The sequence below is a fragment of the Leptonychotes weddellii genome, chromosome 8 (genome assembly GCF_054177405.1).
Source record: "Leptonychotes weddellii isolate Sample4059 chromosome 8, ASM5417740v2, whole genome shotgun sequence".
Taxonomy (NCBI): Eukaryota; Metazoa; Chordata; class Mammalia; order Carnivora; family Phocidae; genus Leptonychotes; species Leptonychotes weddellii.
In genome coordinates, this window is record NC_138376.1 from 116,356,842 (window position 1) to 116,362,594 (window position 5,753).

The following is a 5,753-nucleotide window of genomic DNA, read 5'->3' on the forward strand; positions in this document are numbered from 1 at the left end:
ACCCCAAAGCTTCTGTGCAATAGTAGAATGTTGACTTAAAAAAACGATTTTTGGTATTATTTTAAGGAAATCGTATGGGAAATTATCACGTCCAAGAGAAAGCTAGACCCGAGGATCCCAGAAAATGAAGAAAAATGATGTGTCTGCTTAAACGGTAGCTGGGATTAAAAAAAAAAAAAAAATCCCCCAGGGGTTGTAATTTGACTGCGCTCTTTGGCAACCCTCCAGTGACAAGTCCAAGTGCTTAATCTCGCTCTTCGGCTCTCCCCCTCCTCCTCCCCACCTTGCTCGCCCGGGGGCCGCGGGGAGGAGGGACCGAAGATCCGCTGCTCTCGGCGGCCGAGCCGGCATCTCGGCGCTGGGAGGGGCGGGCCCGGGCGCGGCCGAGACGGGGAGCGCGGCCGAGCGGCGGGGCCGAGCCGAGGAAGAGGAAGTCCGAGCCCGAGCGGCGGCGCAGGGCGCTCGGCGGGCGCGGGAGCCGGAGCCGGAGCCCGCGCAGCGCAGCCGCACCTTCCCCGCCGACCTGCGAGCGCGGCCGCCCGGCGCAGGAGCCGCCCCTCTGCGGGTAAGCGCCCGCTTCGCCCCGACACCCGGGGTCCTTTTCCAGGGATGGGACCGCTCGCCAGGAGCCCCGGGGAACGGGAAGGGGACCCAGGGACCCTCGGCCTGGCACCCCAATCCGCAGGTGGCGGCGGGCGGAGCGGGGTGCCCCGGGCCCCCTCTCCCCTGCGCGCTCCCTCCGGGGTGGGGGCAGACGGTGTTCCCGGAGCGCGCCCCCGCCGCCGGGACCTGGGGCCCGCCGCTGCCCGCCGCCGCCTGGAGGGGGCGACGCGCCGCCGCCCGGGCTCGGGGGACTCCCGGTGCCCGAGTCCCGGCCCCAGCCCCGGCGCAGCCTCGATCTGCCGGCCCCGCTCTCCCGCCCCTCCGCCCGCTCCGAGAAGGGCTTTCTGCGGGCACCCAGGAGTGTTACAAACCCCAACCCCACAACTCAAACAGGACCGTCCGAAAACGGGACGCGATGGCCAGACACCCGAGGTTAACTCCCCAATACCGGTCCTGGCGCCTGGCCTCCCAGGACCCGCGAACCGCGGTGGGAGTCGGAGGACAGGGCGCTGCGTTTGGCTTGGGGGACCCCTGCCTTTGTAGGAACTAGCCTTGGGGTCCCGGCTCTGCAAATATGCTCCCTGGGGGTGGGGGGGGCGGGGGTTGAGGTAGCTCATCCCATCCGTCACGGGGGTAGATGGTAGCACCTGGTCCGCTGGGACGTTGCCGACCTCCTGGCCTCGGAGGACGGCCGGGGTCTGCGGGGGATGCCCCAAGCCCAGCCCCGCTTTGTGTCCTCCGTTGAGAGTCTGGTTCCTAAACCAGAAGCCTAAGGAGGTTCTAACTGGGAGAAGTTAAGCTGTTACATTTCTTTCGGTTCCTTGGAAACAATGAGGTGGGTGACTTTTCAAGTGCGCCTTGGAGTCTTGTTTGTAGAGCCGGTGTTGTATTAAGTTCTGGTCCTTAACGCTCCGTTTGTACCACCCTCAGGTGGCCCCGGCTACTGCACAGATTTTTGAAATCGTTGAGTGGGAGCCCCGGGGAAGGCTGTTTCCAGCCGGCATCTATGTGGAGCTCCGGGGGAGAGCTGGTGTGGGGGTTTGCCGACCGGGTGGATACCGAACTACCTCGTGTTTCGCATTTAAACCAGGAGGAGTCCAGAATGTTGACTCTAGGTCAAATTTGTCATCTCCCAGAATTCCAGGCCTAGAAGGTCGTGTAAATGCTATGAAAATAGTTATCAGGTGTTAAAATCAGCTGCTTCTGGCTTCTCGGTTTCTGTAGTTGACTGACTTTTAAAGAATTTATAGGCTTTGGACTTTGATTAGACGCTATTAAAACATTCCCAAGCCCGTCGTGTCCGGGAATAAGAAAACTCTATTCTAACTTGAGACCTGAGCAGGCGACTCGCTCCGGTGCCCTTGGCTTCCCGATTATAAAGCGATGTACAGGAACCAGGTAGTTTCTAAAGCTTCATGCTCACTCCCCCTGCCCCAAACCTCTGGTGATATTGATTTGGGCTACAATATTCAAGACTTACATAGAAAAGTGATGGTTTGACATATGATCCTTTAGTGTCTTTGAGTCTGGATCCCTAATTCTTCACTTTCCTTTTTGTCCGATTTGAGGCCCCTGTCAGGCCCCCAAATCACCCGAAGAAATGTTGTCCCATCTTGCTGACTTCATACCGCGTAGGCCACCCATAGCCATCACTGCCTGACCTTTCCCTTCCGTCCTGCATCCGCTCCCTGAAGCTTGCTTTTGAGGGGCAAAGTGAGAAAATTATCTGGCAGTCGGGTCCGTGACCTAATCATGCTTTCCTTGATCTGTTTCCCTGCTCATCTCCATCTTCACCATGGGCACCAGTTCTTCCGGTGACTTGAATATGGATGATGCTACCAGATATAAGCTTAAATATTTCCATGGGACACTCAGTCTGTGCTCCGGACAGGTTAAGCAATCACTTTTAAACAAATCAATAGAAACCAGCAGTGTAATTTTTCAAAACCAAGAATAACCCGTACTATTTTGTTCTCCTTTGAGGATATGATTTTTGAGTGATTTAATTAAGATTTAATGGTTCGTAATCTGACATATACATATGGGGAATGCTTGAGTAGTACTGAATCTTTTGAGCTCTTAGTAAACTAAAAGCAATTCCTGGATCTATGCTCCGATTCTTTTTTTTTTTTTTTTTTTTTTTTAGATTTTATTTATTTATTTGACAGAGAGCACAAGTAGGCAGAGTGGCAGGCAGAGGGAGAGGGAGAAGCAGGCTCCCCGCTGAGCAGAGAGCCCAACTCAGGGCTCTCCCAGGACCCTGGGATCATGACCTGAGCCAAAGGCAGATGCTTAACCGACTGAGCCACCCAGGTGCCCCTATGCTCTGATTCTTATTGGCTGCAATCCACTTTTTGCAGGCTTCTCCCTCCTGTTTTCATTGCTAGTGGTTGGTCTTTCAAACAATTATCACCTTTTAATCCTCCTGCAGGGATGTTTAGATGCATGGAATATTAAAGCTAGAATGCCTGGATGATCTTGGTCAGCCCCTACATCTTAAAGATTTGGTAAAGCATGAGTTGGGAAGAACCAAGTGCTCTGGAATTAACTGACCCGTGAATGAAATTTGCCTCCCTGCAGCTCATTAGCACTGAGACCTTGACCCCTCTAAGGAAATTATTTAGATGTAGATTATTTTATAATCAGGAAAATGTAACAATTATAGGTGGTCACTCTCTCTGACTTATCTCACCTTGACTCATTTCTTCCTCTGTAAATTTAGGAAATAATGACTCTTCCCTGTGGAGTCATGCTGAGCGTTGATGATTATTAATGAGACGATCCATTGTAAGTGTTTGCCACATTGTATGCTTTAAAGGTGATTGTTGTTGATAAACCAAGTCCCAGAAGTGAGTGTTTTTGCTGGAGGTTACAAAGCTCTCTACTAGCAGAACTGTGATTTAACCCAGGTTCACTTGTCTTTACCCCAGTCGGTACTATCTAGAAATGATGGTGGCATAGGGACATATGTTTTATTAATTAATCATTCTTTCAGAAAAAAAAAATCACTTGTCTCTTTCGTCTTAGGAAAAACATGGTTCCTAAAGCAAAATGGTCATGTATTCAGCAGGGATGGAAATGGGAACATTTTCTAGACAAAGACTGTACGCAGCCGAGTACTTGGGGGTGGCAGGCATCTCAACTACTAATGTTTCATCACAGCCTGCATCAATCTTAATAAAATGAAAAGCTGACCCCAAAGACCCCAAAGAGCCATGGGTGTCTGTGCCAAGTAGAACTTACGAATATAGAGCCAGCTTTCAAGTATTTAAGAGACGACTCCACGTTCAGCTTTATATTGCTCACACTGATGAAAAGCAACAAATGTTGTAGCAAAGATAATAGAAGTGTGGGCTAATCCTCCTAGTGAGAGGGCCCAGGTTTGTTTGTAGGATAACAGGGCCACAGGTTACCCAGATGCTACAGAACAACTTCTAGTATGCCTGGGTGATTCCTCTCCCAGTGATCAGGAGTTGACCGTATATCTAGAATAGTTTTCATGTTGGGTCATGCTTTGCTATCTTTTCAATCTGTATACACAAGGTTACCCACCCCCCCAAAAAAAGGTTTTTTCTGGTGAGATAGAAGCCAAGTAAAAATTTCCAAGCCTAAACATCTTCTTTTGGTAAATATTCAATTACTGTTTGATGGAAAGCTAAAGTATGTTACATTCGTGGATCCAAAAACCCATAACCTTCTTCTTCCTTCCCCCATCCCATACAATCCTGGAGAAGAAGTCGACTTGAAGCATGTGAGGCTAAGTTTTGAAAAAGATTCCAGCTACACCCGCTTGATGTACTAACCCGATGGGAGGAGAGTCGGGGTTTTCACGGGTCTTTAATTAAGAAGGTTGCTCGGCGGGAAGCCTGCTTCTCCCTCTCCCACTCCCCCCGCTTGTGTTCCCTCTCTCGCTGTGTCTCTTTCTGTCAAATAAATAAATAAAATCTTTTTAAAAAAAAGAAGGTTGTTTTGGTAAGCTTTAATAACCAGGCTGCTGTGGGGCCTGCAGAAGCCACTTGCCACTAGCATGAGGGAAGGTAAAACCATTATAGCAGTTGGCCAAAAGCCAGCAAGCCCTAGAGTGTAAGGAGGACATCTTAAAATATCAAAGACAAAGTTGAAATGGGTGTGAGTCTAACAATCGGCTAAAAATTTAGAATTCTCCTAAGAGGAATTCCTAAAGCAATAAATTATCATACGATTGAACTGGCTTTCATTTCTGAGGTGGTACATAGATCTAGTTCTCTACGTGTCTAGTCACACTAGGCACTAACTCAGATGAGCTGTGTCAGAATAGAGACAGAGGAGGACAGTAAGAAGTTCTAGATGGTAAACCTTTTCCCATAAAGAGCCAGATAGTAAGCATTTTTCTGGTACCTGGATGCCTCTGCCATATATTCTTTGTGTGGGGGAGGGGAGTGCTGTTTGTTTACAGTCCTTTTAAAATATTAAAACTGATCTTTCCTCGACTGCCACGTAAGACAGGCTGCAGGCTGGCCTTGACCTGTAGCCATAGTTTGTCACCTCTGTCCTAAATGAAATAGGCTATGTTTGTGGTATCCTTCAGTATTTTTGCAGAAACCCAAAATAACCAATAGGCTCTATTTAAGCCGGCTCAATGGAAATGGACTTACAATCAAATCTCCTTTGTCATTCCTTTTTCCAGTTGTTCTCTATTTTCTCTTTAAGATTTAATGGTTCGTAATCTGACATATACATATGGGGAATGCTTGAGTAGCACTGAATCTTTTGAGCTCTTAGTAAACTAAGATTTCTTAGTTTACTTAGTTTACTTACTTTACTAAGATTTCTTAATTTACTTAGTTCCCATATTTCCCCACATGCCTCCGCTAAGATTTCTTAGTTTACTAAGATTTGGGTGACATGATGGAAGTTCACTTCACCCAAAGGACCAAGTAGGTCCTTTCTGATAATGAAAGTAGGTCCTTCTGCAGCTGGATAATTCCTTTTGGCAGGTATCTGCAGGGATGTGTGAATCTTTAATGCACATAAATGCCTTTCTAGGGACAATGAAGGCATTAGCTGGAGCTTCTGTCCTTCTGTTTTCTAGAGTTAATTTAACATAAATACTCCTTCTCTCCTCTGTCTCCCAAGGGGCTGATCATTGTTCTGACCAAGTAGGTCCTTTC

General features: G+C 48.5%; 1 protein-coding gene across 1 annotated transcript in view; it reads left to right on the top strand.

Moving 5' to 3' along the window:
• Positions 1 to 363: 363 nt before the first annotated feature.
• PLEKHG1 (pleckstrin homology and RhoGEF domain containing G1) overlaps positions 364 to 5,753 on the top strand; it is a 219,418-nt gene continuing 214,028 nt past the window's right edge. Inside the window, exon 1 of the mRNA XM_081829382.1 lies at positions 364 to 565. The gene's annotated coding sequence lies outside the window, so the exon portion shown is untranslated. The remainder of the gene's footprint in view (positions 566 to 5,753) is intronic.